The sequence below is a fragment of the Scyliorhinus torazame genome, chromosome 22 (genome assembly GCF_047496885.1).
Source record: "Scyliorhinus torazame isolate Kashiwa2021f chromosome 22, sScyTor2.1, whole genome shotgun sequence".
In the NCBI taxonomy this organism is placed as follows: Eukaryota; Metazoa; Chordata; class Chondrichthyes; order Carcharhiniformes; family Scyliorhinidae; genus Scyliorhinus; species Scyliorhinus torazame.
The window spans coordinates 79,490,221-79,508,292 of NC_092728.1; positions in this window are offsets into that span (position 1 = coordinate 79,490,221).

The following is an 18,072-nucleotide window of genomic DNA, read 5'->3' on the forward strand; positions in this document are numbered from 1 at the left end:
CAACAGTTTCTAACTTAATAAAATAGTGTTGCACTATTTTAAGTGTTGGTGGCCTGTATGTGTTCCACGGATCCAGAGCACCCAACACATCAGTGTTTACATCGGTTAGGCCAAATAAGATGCTGAAAGATAAACAAGGAATGTAACAATATCATAATAATCTTTATTGTCACAAGTAGGCTTACATTAACACTGCAATGAAGTTACTGTGAAAAGCCCCTAGTCGCCACATTCCGGCACCTGTTCGGGTACACTGAGGGAGAATTCAGAATGTCCAAATTACCAAACAGCACGTCTTTCGGGACTTGTGGGAGGAAACCGGAGCACCCAGAGGAAACCCACCAAGACATGAAGAGAAGGGGCAGACTCCACCCAGACAGTGACCCAAGTGGAAATCGAACCTGGACCCTGGAGCTGTGAAGCAACAGTGCTACCCCTTGGGCTATCGTATAGCCAACATGTTGAAACTATGAATGCAAGGTTATATCAGTTATAATGACATATTCAGGTGAATAGAAAGGCTACTTAATATTTTAGTCAAAGCTGAGTGATAATGTATAACTTTACATGGAGCCGTATTTTTACAGATATGTTTGGGATACTTTCAAACGAGACTGCATGGAAATGCACATCTCATTTTATAGGGTAGTAATGACAAACTGGTCATCGTTTCAGTGTCCCCTCATCCAGACAACAGGTAAGATATGGAACTCTGTTTCGCATGCAGCAAGGCTGTTTTAAGAGACAGAAAGAGATTAGTTTCAGCCTCTAAACTGAATCAGTGTGTGTGCATGATTTATTGACCCATTTAACAGTTTAGGTTTCAGCATTCCCAGATCCTGTTCCATTGACAAAAGAGTGCATCACCCCATTGTCACTGCTGAGATTTCAAACATTGGAGATTACTGTTCCAATCTAACTAGCTTTATCCAACACTTCTCTACAACGCTTACCTTGTTTTGAATTACCTAGCTTGGGTGGGAGGGAGGAATGCTCCCCTCCGCACATACCCTTTCTTTTAAATGTTTAAACAACTCTGCTACAGAATGTGAAATAGGGAAATGTGGAAACTCTGTTTCTATTTCACTGGTGAGGTTCTTTCATAACTTATTTGTGACTAAGCTTAACATTATGTATTATAAATAGGTCCTAAAAACTCCCCATCACATATCTGCCGTAGTGCTTTACACAATTATATATTATAACATGCATATCATTGTTCAATTTGCTTATGTAGCAATATCTCGATAATGTCCTCCATATGTTTTATAATCCCTTTAATTCCAGTGTAAAGGCTACTCATTCTTTTCTATTATTCATATCATTTAATGATGAAGGAATACAATACTTTTCATAAAGCTGCTTAGTTCACGGCTACTGGGCACCAATCTAGCTCCATTTTAAACCGGCTGTTCCATTTTCATTTATCTTCTCAGCTGCCGATGCTTGATTTTAAACAGTCACCACTTTCGGCTTCCTCTTCACTCAAGGACTTCCGTGAAACTATGGAACAATTTCATGAGTTCTGTAACAGAAAATCATTATCTGCGGCAAATGCAGTGCAGCATATGGAAATCAAAGGTTATTCAGCTTGAAAGATATAAGAGCTGATCACACCTAGAATTTGCGGGCTTGTCAGGGTCGGTGCTGTGAAGTTGGACTGAATTTTATGGGGCCTCAGGAGCAGGATAAGAGGCCGGGGGGCGGGGGGGGGGGGGGGGGCAGAAAATCAGGAAGGGAGGTGCTCACCTGGAACTCCAGCATTTATACTGTATTTTACCAGTGATTGGTGATTCTTTCCACATGTAGATCATTGTCTCACATTGCCACATGCAAACCTCCAACGAATAGAGTGTTATGGAGGATTCACCCTCTCATGATATGCAAACATGCAGCTAATGAACACATAGAATAGGACACGACCAATGAGCAGTCAGGACACTCAGGGGTGGTATCTCACTATAAAAGGGGTGAGGCACTCACACCCCGCCTCTTTCCACAGACCAACATCTACAGCGCGAGACAGGGTGTATCCTCAGCATCACACCCCAGCACGTGGCTTAGAGCAAGGCTGGTTCAGTTAGACTGAGTTACAACATTTAGCTTAGCAGAGAGTCAAACTCATTGAGAACTGTGCTAATAGCTCAATAAAACATATTGAACTCACTTCAAAGTCTGGAGCATCTTTTACTCAAAACTGCATCAAGTGGCAGCTTGTGTTACTCCAAATTACATAACACAACACACACTGGTGGAATGGAAGAGATTCTTGATCTGTTTGTGCACTGTACTCAGGATTAGCGGTGGGCGAATGTGGGTAACTCCCATTGTGGAATCCATGATATATTGTTTCTGAACAAGGGTCATGAGTTAGTATGAAATCCATGTGTCCTGGAGAAGCGAAGGACGTAAGTTAGAATGAAATCCATAATAAACTGGTTCTTAGTGAATGACGCAAGTCTGTGGAGACAGAATGATGGAAGTAGTCATAGCAAGGATGCACTTTTCTGTAAACTACCATTCCCTTCAGGTCAAAGGGAAGATAAGTATGCAAAAGAAGGATAGAAAGTGCAAATGTTTCTATTGGTCCATTTGCCCTGTTTTCTATTGCTTTCTATTGGTTAGAATTACTATCCTTTCATTGGTCTAAAATGCAAGTTTAACTGTGATATTATTGGCGTATGCGACAATCAATCAAAGGCTTAAAATGTATCTGTTAATTCTATTGGTTAAATCAAGCTATAAATGTTTCTGCTTACTAAAATAATTCAGGGTAATACCAGTGCAACGCACTGGCTTTGCCCTCCATGTGCATATGTCAATAAAACTTAATCGAAGAGCTCCTGTGTCAGCCTTGCAATACGTTGACACCATGACTGTTGGCCTCCTCTGCTATCCCCATTCAAACTTACTTGGTCAGACAGGAACGTCTCTTCTTGCTATCCCTTGACTCACCTGATGAAGGAGCTGTGCTCCTAAACCTAGTGATTCCAAACAAACCTGTTGGACTTTAACCTGGTGTTGTAAGACTTCTTACTGGGCTCACACCAGTCCAACGCCGGCATCTCCACATCAGTGCTGTCCCTTGGGAAGAGAAGCAGCCACTTTCCCCAAGCAGCCTGGAGGAGAAACTGTAGATGGGCATCACTGAACCATGGAGTCACCCGGTTTCCTCTTCCAGCTTGAGTCCTTCGCCCTCGTGGTCCATTCCTTCAATCCTCGATTGAGCCTCAAGCCTTCCAGAGGATATCACAGTTCTTCAGGATTGAGAATGGAGGAATCCAAAATACCCCCATCTTTAGAATGGAAGAGTCCACAATGCCTCAGCTCTAGAATGGAGGGGTACTTAATTCCTCGGGTTCCAAGGTGGAGGGGTCCACAATTCCTTAGGCTCCAGGGTGGAGGGGTCCACTATCCCAAGGCCCATCCGGCACCTTCTCTGCTGCTGGGTAAAATGCCAACAGTGGTGGGAAAGCAATGGGCATTGGACCACCCAGCATTCCCCATTTTATACTCCCCACCCCCAGGTCTGCTCTGATGGGCCTTGTACAATCCTGGCCATTATAGATAACTCATAATTAGTGAGTGCGAGAGTGGTATTGTTTGGGGACATAGTATTGTCTCCAATCGCAAAAGTTCAAAACATCACAGCAATAAAGTTATGAATATGAAGTTAATAATTTGATGAGCTAAATCTAATATATTTTGTAATTGATATCATCAAAACATTTTCCATGAAAATTTTATTTGTTCAGTCTCAATGCAAGGGTTTGGCTCTCTTCATCTTTGCAGGTAGCTTAGGTCCCCGACCTACATTACTGAGGCGTGGCAACATTTTCTGACATCTTTTTTACATTTGAGCCTATGCTGGTATAGACTGTGGCATCAAAATCAAACAGTCGATTGCTGTATATTACGGATGGAATTTCACCATGCCATTCAGCAACCTGTTCCCCGACATGTTCCTGACTCCTGGCCACCTTCCTGAAAGCTGGGACAGGCAAGAAACGGTTACCTGTGGGCAAGCGGTAGGTAGCTCGTCAGATCATTTGAAAGGCCGCTGAGGTTGATTGGCAAATTCCAGTTAGCCTGGGGTCAAAGGGTGGGAGGCTGCTCAGGAGAGCATTGGAAGAGTCACGTCGAGAGGTACTGACAGCAGCAAATGATCCGAGGCTGGGGCAGAGACGGGTGATGTTAGGGAGTTGTAAATAGGGGTCTGAAACTCATCTTGACGTCGGATATGATGTTAAGCGTGTAAACAATCGGGCTCAGTCTCAGACATGGAACAGAATTTGTAGCGGGAACTGAAGACAATGGGGGGGGGGGGCGGTAGCAAGTGGTTAGCACTGCCGCCTCACAGGGCTAGGGACCCAGGTTCAATTCTGACCTTGGGTGACTGTCTGTGCGGAGTCTGCACGTTCTCCCCATGTCCACGTGGGTTTCCTCCGATGCTCTGGTTTCCTCCCACAGTCGAAAGACGTGCAGGTTAGGTGAATTGGCCATGCTATTGCCCAAAATTAAAAAATAGAGAATGGGCTGGATTCTCTGTCCCACCAGCCCCGTTTTCCGGCGTGACGCGCCCCAGCTGACAGTGGGATCTCCGTTCCCGTAGCTGGCCAATGGGCTTTCCCATTGTGCCCATCCCACGCCATCGGGAAACCTGTGGACATGAGTGCGCTGTCGCCGAAGCGGAGGATCCTGCCGACGGAGAATCCCGCAGAATTGTTTTAGACCCGCAACATTCAATTGGAGGAAATTTCTGCCCATCCAGTCTGATAACTTAGCGCCGGTAAAGCAGTCGAAACAGGTGAAATTTTGTATCATCAGCCTACACTTGGAAAGTAATGCTGAGTAAATGAATTAAAATTAAAAGGAATTAGTGTCGCAATATTCAAAGATTTGCAACTTTATTGGAGCCTACCTGTAAAGAATAAATGACAGACCTTGTGACTGTGAGGCGGAAATAAAAGACTGTATTTACCTCACTGCTTCGAAGCAAACATTCATCTCTTGTCCTCTATGATCAACTCGCATTCCTTATCCACGTGTGGAGCGGGCTATCTCTGGCAGCTGGTGTATGTGCAAGTGGGATTTCCTGTACAACTCTGGCAATTTAAATGGCTGCAACAAGAAATCTCTCAAAACTTTCCTTTTCTCTTTCCCTCACCCCAACACTTTAGTCACAGTTAAAACTTTGGAGACTGCTTTAGAATAAATATAATGCTCAGGAAGGGGAACAGATGGGAGGTTTTTTTTGTTGTAGTGACAGAAGGAAGCAGGCCTCATATTTGTGTGATTTTATTATGCGTTTGGTATGCAACTGATGCAGGAAAAAAAAAGACTGACTCACTCACACATAGGACTAACAAGTGGAAAAATGTTGCTGTTGTCAACAATAACTGCTGGAGACAATAATGTTGTAGAAAGATGACACAGTGATTGCACAGTTTTGCCCATATGAAAAGTATGAAGTTTTACAACACCAGATTAAAGTCCACCAGGTTTGTTTCAAATCACTGGCTTTCGGAGCACTGCTCCTTCCTCAGGTGAATGAAGAGGTAGGTTCCAGAAACATGTATATAGACAAAGTCAAAGATGCAAGACGATACTTTGAATGCGAGCATTTGCAGGTAATTAAGTCTTTACAGATCCAGAGATAGGGGTAACCCCAAGTTAAAGAGGTGTGAATTGACTCAAGCCAGGACAGTTGGTAGGATTTCAGAAGCCCAGGCCAGATGGTGGGGGATGAAAGTAATGCGACATGAATCACAGGTCCCGGTTGAGGCCGTACTCATGTGTGAGGAACTTGGCTAACTTGGCACACATGAGTATGGCTTCAATCGGGACCTGGGATTCATGTTGCATCACATTCACCCCCACCACCTGGCCTGGGCTTCTGAAATCCTACCAACTGTCCTGGCTTGAGTCAATTCACACCTCTTTAACTTGGGGTTACCCCTATCTCTGGATCTGTAAAGACTTAATTACCTGCAAATGCTCACGTTCAAAGCATTGCCTGGCGTCTTTGACTTTGTCGGTATACATGTTTCTGGAACCTATCTCTTCATTCACCTGAGGAAGGAGCAGTGCTCCGAAAGCCAGTGATTTGAAACAAACCTGTTGGACTTTACCCTGGTGTTAACTTCTTACTGTGCTCACCCCAGTCCAACGCCGGCATCTCCACATCATATGAAAAAGTGACAAATCAAAAAGTTGCAAACACAGTAAATTATTACAATTTACACTACTATAATGAATGCTTTGTCATGGAGACAAAAACCTCAATAATTGAACTTTACAACGAGCTGGGGCGGGATTCTCCGTCGACGGGATCCTCCGCTTCGCCGGAAGTGCACTCATGCCCGCGGATTTCCCGATGACGTTGGGGCGGCCACAATGGGAATGTGGGCCCAGGAAGTGCCTGTAGATTTAAGATCTTTAACATACTATTGTATGATACAGCACAGCTATGGACAGCCAATCCTATGCTGATGAACTGTGACTTGAAATATCTTGTATGTGTCATTTGAAAGAGCAGTAATAATAGACATGCAACCGAGATTGCACTCGCCTGCATACCCCTCAGCTCCATCTTCGGTCTTTGTGAATGCTTCCTCTCTGTCCGAAAACCATGTTTACCTGCTGATCAACAGTTTACTGTGACTCTGCACTAAAGAAAATGAGAAAGCACTTATTGCATTGTTGATTTGTAAATTCTTAGCATTTTGGAGCATTTTGAGTAAGAGCTTAGCCATCAAGGTTTCGCTTTGTGGGACTAAAGAAGTCAGGAAGTTACACTGACAACCTGAATACTTCCCCATTTCGTGCAATGCAGTACAAATCCCCCACTGCTGGTGCTGTTAATGTTTTCTTTTCATTTTAGTTGGAACAAGGAGACTACACACTTCGCATATCGCTTTGAATTTCCCATTCCATTACACTTGCACCCTGTGGAATGAGGAATCATGGAGCAGTATGTGCACAAAGTGTGCCTCCTTGTAAGTGATTGAATGGAGGATGACTGGCTGAGGATAGTTAAAGCTGCACACTATGCCTTCTGCTTTGCCCTGGAGCTCCACCATTGGCATTGTTCACTGCCAAAGGGGATGTAGTTCATTGGCTATTAGTCAATCCAAGGGTAAGGAATGCATGGTGTATCTGGAAAATAGTTATTTTTATAGGCCTAGCTACCCATTGCATAGGTCAGAAAGATTCTGTCGGAATAATGTGATCCAGTGGGATGTCCTGTATTTATCTTTCATCTTTTTAGAAATTCTCCATTCATGTTTTGAATCATGACTTGTTCCTCTGCTGGGGAGCCTGATGATTGCCTTGCTCAATGCTTTGCTTAGTCTCCAACCCTGGCTGTCTGGAAGGCATGTGGAGCTGATCAGGCTAACTGCAGCCAGGAAGTTGCATAAAGCCAGAGTAGATGTATTCACCACTGAAGATCCTGCTCTCCTTGCCTGTGAAGAGGCACCTTGCCTCGACTTGCTGCTTCTTCCTGATTGGGAATTTCCCTGCAGTGCTGGCTATCTGTCGATTTCCTCTGCCAATCTAGTGGAGATGATGAGGGGGACATGCAGGGAATCTACATCTAATTACCACTGCACTTTGAAAAATCTACCTCTGCTTTCCTGTTAGTGATGGTGAGGCTAATTGTCACAGATATCCATTATTCAGTTAGAACCATAGAAACGTTAGAGATCCATTATTCAGTTAGAACCATAGAAACATTAGACATCCATTATTCAGTTACAACCATAGAAACATTAGAGATCCATTATTCAGTTAGAACCATAGAAACGTTAGGGATCCATTATTCAGTTCGAACCATAGAAACATTAGAGATCCATTATTCAGTTAGAACCATAGAAACGTTAGGGATCCATTATTCAGTTAGAACCATAGAAACATTAGAGATCCATTATTCAGTTAGAACCATAGAAACATTAGAGATCCATTATTCAGTTAGAACCATAGAAACATTAGGGATCCATTATTTAGTTAGAACCATAGAAACATTAGAGATCCATTATTCAGTTAGAAACATAGAAACGTTAGGGATCCGTTATTCGGTTAGAACCATAGAAACATTAGAGATCCATTATTCAGTTAGAACCATAGAAACGTTAGGGATCCATTATTCAGTTAGAACCACGGAAACATTAGAGATCCATTATTCAGTTACAACCATAGAAACATTAGAGATCCATTATTCAGTTAGAACCATAGAAACGTTAGGGACCCATTATTCAGTTAGAACCATAGAAACATTAGAGATCCATTATTCAGTCAAAACCATAGAAACGTTAGGGATCCATTATTCAGTTAGAACCATAGAAACATTGGAGATCCATTATTCAGTTAGAACCACAGAAACATTAGAGATCCATTATTCAGTTACAACCATAGAAACATTAGAGATCCATTATTCAGTTAGAACCACAGAAACATTAGAGATCCATTATTCAGTTAGAACCATAGCAACGTTAGGGATCCATTATTCAGTTAGAACCATAGAAACATTAGAGATCCATTATTCAGTTAGAACCATAGAAACATTATCGATCCATTATTCAGTTAGAACCATAGAAACATTAGAGATCCATTATTCAGTTAGAACCATAGAAACATTATAGATCCATTATTCAGTTAGAACCATAGAAACGTTAGAGATCCATTATTCAGTTAGAACCATGGAAACGTTAGAGATCCATTATTCAGTTAGAACCATAGAAACATTAGAGATCCATTTTTCAGTTAGAACCATAGAAACATTAGAGATCCATTATTCAGTTAGAACCATAGACAGGTTAGTGATCCATTATTCAGTTAGAACCATAGAAACGTTAGAGATCCATTATTCAGTTAGAACCATAGAAACGTTAGAGATCCATTATTCAGTTAGATCCATAGAAACGCTAGGGATCCATTATTCAGTTAGAACCATAGAAACGTTAGAGATCCATTATTCAGTTAGAACCATAGAAACGTTAGAGATCCATTATTCAGTTAGAACCATAGAAACATTAGAGATCCATTATTCAGTTAGAACCATAGAAACGTTAGAGATCCATTATTCAGTTAGAACCATAGAAACATTAGAGATCCATTATTCAGTTAGAACCATAGAAACGTTAGAGATCCATTATTCAGTTAGAACCATAGAAACATTAGAGAGCCATTATTCAGTTACAACCATAGAAACAGTAGAGATCCATTATTCAGTTAGAACCATAGAAACATTAGAGATCCATTATTGAGTTAGAACCATAGAAACATTAGAGATCCATTATTCAGTTAGAACCATAGAAACATTAGAGATCCATTATTCAGTTAGAACCATAGACAGGTTAGTGATCCATTATTCAGTTAGAACCATAGAAACGTTAGAGATCCATTATTCAGTTAGAACCATAGAAACGTTAGAGACCCATTATTCAGTTAGAACCATAGAAACATTAGAGATCCATTATTCAGTTAGAACCATAGACAGGTTAGTGATCCATTATTCAGTTAGAACCATAGAAACGTTAGAGATCCATTATTCAGTTAGAACCATAGAAACGTTAGAGATCCATTATTCAGTTAGAACCATAGAAACGTTAGGGATCCATTATTCAGTTAGAACCATAGAAACGTTAGAGATCCATTATTCAGTTAGAACCATAGAAACGTTAGAGATCCATTATTCAGTTCGAACCATAGAAACATTAGAGATCCATTATTCAGTTAGAACCATAGAAACGTTAGAGATCCATTATTCAGTTAGAACCATAGACACATTTGAGATCCATTATTCAGTTAGAACCATAGAAACATTAGAGATCCATTATTCAGTTAGAACCATAGAAACGTTAGAGATCCATTATTCAGTTAGAACCATAGACACATTTGAGATCCATTATTCAGTTAGAACCCTAGAAACATTAGAGATCCATTATTCAGTTAGAACCATAGAAACATTAGAGATCCATTATTCAGTTAGAACCATAGAAGCATTAGAGATCCATTATTCCGTTAGAACCATAGAAACATTAGAGATCCATTATTCAGTTAGAACCATAGAAACGTTAGAGATCCATTATTCAGTTAGAACCATAGAAACATTATAGATCCATTATTCAGTTACAACCATAGAAACAGTAGAGATCCATTATTCAGTTACAACCATAGAAACATTAGAGATCCATTATTGAGTTAGAACCATAGAAACATTAGAGATCCATTATTCAGTTAGAACCATAGAAACATTAGAGATCCATTATTCAGTTAGAACCATAGAAACATTAGAGATCCATTATTCAGTTAGAACCATAGAAACATTAGAGATCCATTATTCAGTTAGAACCATAGAAACATTAAGGATCCATTATTCAGTTAGAACTATAGAAACATTAGAGATCCATTATTCAGTTAGAACCATAGAAACATTAGAAATCCATTATTCAGTTAGAACCATAGAAACGTTAGAGATCCATTATTCAGTTAGAACCATAGAAACATTAGAGATCCATTATTCAGTTCGAACCATAGAAACATTATAGATCCATTATTCAGTTCGAACCATAGAAACGTTGTGGTGCAGGAAGAGGCCATCCAGCCCGTGTCTCCGCTGGCCAACAATGAAACTAGCCACTCATGTTAATCCCAGTTTACAGAACCCTCGTCCATAGCTTTGCAGGATACAGCACTTCAGATGCAGGTCCAGGTACTTTTTTAATGAGTTGAGCATTGCAGTCTCAACCTCCAATTCAGGCAGTGAATTCTACACGTCCACTACCCTCTGGGTGAAAAGGCTTTTCCTCATGTCCCATATAATCCTTCTACCAATCATCTTAAATCCATGCCCCCTGACACTTGACCCCTCAACTAGGGGAAATAAGTCTTTACTGTCTACCCTGGCTAGGCCCCATCATAATTTTGTACACCTCACTTAGATCACCCCTTAGACTCCTCTGTTCTTCGGCAAAAACAACCCTCGCCTGTCCAATATCTCCTCTTAGTAAGTTTCATGCCCAGGCAACATTCTTGTAAACCTTCTTTGCACTCTCACCAGAGCAGTTATGTCCTTCCTGTCATGTGGTGACCAGAACCGTACACAAAATTCCTGTTGTGGCCTGACCAGCGTTATTATACAATCCCATAATTACATCCCTGCTTTAGTATTCAATACCTCGCCCAATAAAGGAAAGCATTCCATATGCTTTCTTGTCCACCCTGTCCATCTTATCTTGCTACCTCCAAGTGTGGTGAGCACTGTTGCTTCACAGCGCTCGGATCCCAGGTTCGATTCCCGGCTTGGGTCACTGTCTGTGCAGAGTCTGCACATTCTCCCCATGTCTGCGTGGGTTTCCTCCGGATGCGCAGGTTTCCTCCGGATGCTCCGGTTTCCTCCCGAAAGACGTACTGTCAGGTAATTTGGACCTTCCGAATTCTCCCTCCGTGTACCCGAATAGGCACCGGCGTGTGGCGACAAGGGGCTTTTCACAATAACTTCATTGCAGTGTTAATGTAAGCCTACTTGTGACAATAAAGATTATTAAAAAACGTTAAGGACCTGTGGACATGCATTCCAAGGCCTCGAACTTGCTCAACCCCTCTCAATATCTTCCCGTTTACTAAATACTCCCTTGCTTTGTTTGCCCTCACCAAATGCATTACCTCTCACGTTTCCAGTTCCATGCACAAATAATAATCATCTTTATTGTCACAAGTAGGCTTACATGAAACACTGCAATGAAGTTACTGTGAAAATACCCTAGTCGCCACACTCCATCGCCTGTTTGGGAACACTGATGGAGAATTCGGAATGTCCAATTAACAGCACGTCTTTTGGGACTTGTGGGAGGAATCCGGAACACCCGGAGGAAACCTTCACAAACACGGGTAGAACGTGCAGACTCTGCACAGATAGTGACCCAAGCTGAGAATCGAACCCGGGACTCTGTCGCTGTGAAACAACATTGCTAACCACTGTGCTACCGTGATGGCCTGGCCTCAACAAAAAAAAAGCCCCTTGATCTAATAACGGCATGAAACACAACTTTTCCAAACAACAGTGCAATACAAATACTACTGGGTGACTTTGACACATCAAACACTGCGGTTTCGTTATAGAAAACTCTTTTGACAGGACTAACAGTGCTGACTCAACTTTGTTAAGGATGCCTTGATTTGTAAATGGACGGCCCAACACTAATGTAGCTATTATAGCAATTCAAAAATAAACCTTTCAGCATAATGCAGTGTAATTTAGTGCTGCATTTAGTGCATTTGAATGAAAATCACAATACTCTATCTTAACATTAGCAGACCTGTCATTTTGATTGTAAGGCAATGGTAAAGCATCCCACATTACCAAATCATTATTTCAACAATGCTTTCCTAACAAATCTATCTTTCAGTAAGTAAAACACAAATTTAAATAAATGTGCCATAATGTTCACTTGTTACAAAGCTGTGTGAACGACTCTCAATAGGAGTGTGCATTTACTTCATTTTCAAAATGAAAGTATTATGATAGTACCATGTCCCCTATTAAGGATTAATCCATAGATTGAACTTTATTCGTGATTTCCTCAGCAAATGCAACATCTCAAAAGGGATGTAGCACCTAAAGCAGGTGATATAACTTTAAAAAAAAGTTTTATGAGGTGTGGGCTTTGGTCAGTATTTATTGCCCATTCCCAATTGCCCTTGAGAAGGTGGTGGTGAACTGCCTTTTTGAACCGCTGCAGTCCATGTGGTGTAGGTACACCCACAGTGTTATTGAGGATGCAGCAGCAGAGGGTCAAACAGCACGGCATGTTAGCAACCAGTGCAGCATCAAGCACTGGTGCACAGTCGAATATACCGCAAGCAGTGCAGCTGCCTGCACACGTCAGAGAGACAATGCCAGAGGGTGCTGAGGATGTTATTGAGTATAAAAACTGGCAAGTCATGCTACAGTTGCATAGTACCTTGGTAAGGCTGCACTTGGAATATTGCGCACAATTCTGATCGCCACACTACCAGAAGGATGTGGAGGCTTTGGAGAGGGCGCAGAGGAGGTTTACCAGGATGTTGCCTGGTCTGGAGGGTGTCAGCTATGCAGAGAGGCTGAATAGACTCAGACTGTTTTCATTAGAAAGGCGGAGGTTGAGGGGTGATCTGATAGAGGTCTACAAGATTATGAGGGGCATGGATGGAAAGGGTGGGCAGGCACTCTTTCCCAGGGTGGAAGGGTCAGTCACCAGGAGGTATACGTTTAAGGTCCATGGGTCAAAGTTTAGAGGAGATGTGCGAGGCAGGTTTTATATGCAGAGGGTGGTGAGTGCCTGGAACGCGTTACCAGGAGACGTTCTGGAAGCAGATACATTAACGGCGTTCAAAAGGCATCTTGACAAGTACATGGATTCGCTGGGTATAGAGGGATACGGCACAAGGAAGTGCTGAAGTTTAAAATTTTTTTTTAAGAGTACCCAATTCATCTTTTTCCAATTGAGGGTCAATTTAGTGTGGCCAATCCACCTACCTGCACATCTTTGGGTTGTGGCTGCGAAACCCACACAAACACGGGGAGAATGTGCAAACTCCACACGGACAGTGACCCAGGGCCATGATCGAACCTGCGACCTTGGCGCCGTGAGGCAACAATGCTAACCACTGCGCCACCGTGCTGCCCCAGTGCTGAAGGTTTTGACCAAGGTTGGTATCATGAGCGGTACAGGCTTGGAGGGCTGAAGGACATGTTCCTGTGCTGTATTGTTCTTTGTTCTTTATGTCATGTGTTACCGTTACTCACATATACCAGTTGCTTCAGAGAGATCTGTGTCCACAAGGATTGGAGGCAATTCAACGCTGACAGTGTTGAAAGTCTCCACGGTATTGAATTTCTACGCCAATGGGTTTTTACAGGGAGCTGTGGAGGAACATGTGTGGAATATCACAGTTAACTACAATGAAATTCATCAAGGAGGTGGGCAATACCCTGTTCAGAAGAGTGGATGAATTTGTTAGAATCACAACAGATGCAGAGAGTCAGGCGGCCAGTGCTGTGGGACTCACCGCCACTGCTGGTTTTTCACTGGCGGAAGGGGAGATTGACTCCACACGTGGACGGAGAGCTCACTGGGATCAGTCAGCAGCATTCAGAAGCAAGAAGAGTTTCCACTCTCTGAATGCACAGCTGATCTGTGATCACCAGAAACAAATCCTTCAGGTGGGTGCGCGTGCCACTCCAGAGCTCTTACCATTCGTACATCCTCACTAACTTGTAGCTGCCACATGTGTTTGCTCCTGTTATGATCTGACAGGTGACCAAGTGCCGTGCGAGACAAATCCAAAAAATGAGAAACTTGACAAGTGCTCACAAGTGTTTCTATTTGTATTTTACCGGAGGAACTGCTCAGAATGTGCACTGAAGTCAGGAACTACAAATTCCAGGAACACTTTGGAGATTTTAAATATTAAAATTATTAACAAAAAAAACTTAACCACACGAGATTACAGTCACACAGTTAAAATTTGTCTCACAGAACATTTATCCAAAAGATTCTTACTTAGTTAAACTCTCAAATAAACATCCCTTCAGACAACAGTCCTTATATATATTTAAACTAGTAAATTCTAGTAATATTATCACAAGGCACAATCACAATTGCTATGTCACAGGGTTTCTCTCTCTCTCCATCATTCGGCTATTGAAATTCCAGGCTTAAAACCAAAACCCTGCTTTCTTCAACAACCTGTCACTTTTTGATGTCCTCAACGTTGTAAACACTCAGACCCCAGCTTAATTCAATTAGTCATACACACGGGCACACAACCCCCACAACTTTGGCTTACTGAATACCACAGCAGGTTCCAGAAATATTTAAAAAATGTTCTTTTCTCACACACCCTCTCATCAACAGCAGGATTGGTTACTTGGTGACAAGGGATACCCATGGAGGACCCGGCCAATGACACAGTGCAGAGCCTGGAAAGTGCAGCAGAAGAGATGTACAATGTCCAGGCCTCAGTAAGCACAACACCAGAGCAGACCATTGGACTACTAAACATAAGCTTCCGCTGTTTGGACAGCTCAGGCGAAATGTTGCAGTACTCGCTAGAAAGACCGCCCAGGATGATTGTGTTTTGTTGCGCCTTGAGCAACCTCTTTCAGCAACGAGAGGAGGTATTTGCAAAGGCACAGAGGGTGGAGCCAGATGCCTCCTCCTGGCGAGGAGGAAGGGGAATGCAATGCTGCTGATGAGGGAGTGGATGGTATGAATGCCAGGATGATGGACTTACACCACCAGATTCCAGCCAGAATCAGGCGCCACAACATCTCTACATCGCTGTAGGTTGTCAACCTCTGGTGGCTAGGAGCCTGGGGCTCTATTGTGGGTGCGGACATCTTTGTTACATTGCATGGCAGTTTTGTTTCTGGCTGCATTAAAGTTGATGTTGTTATGATCTCACGTGTGTGCCAATCTGAAATCAAATACATCCTAATGATGCTGGATGTGTGGCACAGATAAAACGGTGGTGTCAGTGCCAGCAGGACGGGATGTATAACATTGTACTCCTGCAAACACTGGAACCTGGAAGGAAAATTGCTTCAGGCCCTTGGCACAAGCAAGCCCACATGCATGCTATAATGGAAGGCACATGCACTTGTAATGTGGCAGGGAGCCACACATGTCTTACTAACACAGAGTTCTGTGCAAGGCATTGCCTCCATTTGAAGAATTTCATGCCGACACCAGTAGGATATGCAATAACCCAGCTGCAGATGCTGCTCAGACAGCAGCCTCAGGGGATGAGAATCGGGAGAGCAGCACATGCTGGGTTGCCAGATGTGTTCCAAGACCCCGACATTACAAATGATGCCCAAGGTTTAATCCTACATATGTTAGAATACTCAGATACCACTCGTCTGCTTCGCTGATCACTCACTAACGAGCGTGATTGTCCACCTATGAAACTCCGTGTTACTGGTCATGGGCTTTGTGGGTCCTTGTGTGGCTGATGAGCCCAATCCTAAAGCCGCATCTTCGATCGCAACATGGCCGGTGTTTCCAGGAGGTGAAATCCGTCCTTGGACTCTAGATCGCTGGTGCTACTTGTCATGATATCCACATCAGAATATCATGGTGCATCACACACACACTGATGGACAGGTAGTTGGACCAACCAGCACACACATAACATTGCAGCCAATCACCAGTGAGAGCACACACACTATAAAACAGGGAACATCACAGTTCCCGCTCATTCTACCAGGAGATAGCTCAGAGCACAGAGCTCACAGCGCGCCACTCAGACATAGACCATGTGCTGAGTGCCTCACTAAGATAGCGATAGGGCTCGGTCCACAGGTTAGCTGGTGAAGCACGTACCCAAGCCAGCAGTTAGTTGTTACCGTTGTTTAGACAATAAAACAGAGTTGTACCATCTACAGCCGTGTTGGATCATTTGTGCATCGGAACACCCAACACGACACTACTTTCTCAGGACCCTTTATCGGGCCTCCTCTTGCTGTTGGGTGTCTTTGAAGAATTGCGTCCCTTCATTCAGGAGGTTCCTCTCAGTAGGTCTTTTCTGAGCAAGGGTCTTCCAGACATTAAATGAAATGAAATGAATGAAAATCGCACGTCTATGCTATATTTCTTGAGGTAGTCCTTCAGGGTGTCTTTGAAGTGCCTCCTTTGTCCTTCTCTTGTTCGGGAACCTCCCTTGAACTCAGCTAAGACGATTTACTTTGGCAATCGGGACTCTGACCTCCTAAGTGCATGGCCAGCTCAGTGGAGTTGGTTTCGGATGATCATGGCCTTGATGCTGGTGGCCTTCATTCCGTCAAAGAGGCCTGTTGACCCAGCTGATGCGGAGAATCCGTCTCAGACTGCATTGATGGAACCTCTCCAGGGCCTGGAGGTGGCATCTGTACGTAGTGCAAGTTTCTGAGTTACATGGAAGAGTTGGGAGGACAATTTCCTTGTACATAAGGATTTTGCTGTCAGCACGAATGTCAATGTCATCAAAGAATCTCATCCGTAGTCTTTCGAAGGAGGAGTGGGAGCCGGGAGTTTCACCTGGCGCCGCAGCTAGCCTCTTACTGGTACCGGAAAATGTGAGGGTTTCACGCAGAATTTCTGGTTGTAAAAGACAACACATGCCCCGTTGGCATCAACACTTAGTTGTTGAAACGGAGAATCCAGCCCAGTGTCCCTGCTGGATTGATTACTTCCAGTACACCTTGTGCTGTTGCGCCTAGTTGAATCTGGAAGATTTCACACTCTGTACTAACATCATCATGTTCCTCTATCTTGTCTTTCGGGCTGGATTTGAGGACAGCTGGAACTCTCCTCGGAAGATGCTGAGTTGGTCTCACACCCTCATCTACTTCAAGATGATATTCGCCAGGAAGACACCCAAGGCCTGTGAAGACAAGTGTTGTAATTTTTTAAGGATTTGTTCAGCAGTCAATAACTTTACGTTTTGAGAAACACGGCACACCTCGCCTGGTACATAGAGGATGACCTGTCCAAGCTTTTGACTTGATTCAGCTGAGATGAGAGGATGTTGCTGAGTGTCCACTATCTGGAACTGTAGGTCTTCTTTCTTCCCATTGCATTGGCCTCTCACTCAGCTTGTCCTCTTGGGGTGAGCATCGTCCCATCACAAAGCCTCAACTTTACCTATGACAGCTTCATTTTTGAGTCGCCATCTTGAGTAACATCGCATAGGTTTGCGAAGCTCAGGTTTTGCAGGGGGCACCGGTGTCTATCTGACATTTCATATTAACTTGATGCTTTCCATCTGCAGTTATCATTCCAATAGCCACAAACTATTTTTTACCTTGAGACTTGCGGGTGCCACCCTGTTCTCTGCCTCGAGTCTTTTGTCCGAATCATCGTCTGACCCCTCTCCAGCAACCATCTTTACCAGCTTGCTGTCCTTCTCGCCAGCAAAACACTTGTGTGCAAAGTGATTCAGCTTCTTGCAATTCGAACACTGCTTTCCCCACACCGGGCACGCTTCTTTTTCTTTTGTCAGGTGTCCTCTGCAATATTCACATCCTGTACTCCAGGTTTTATCTTT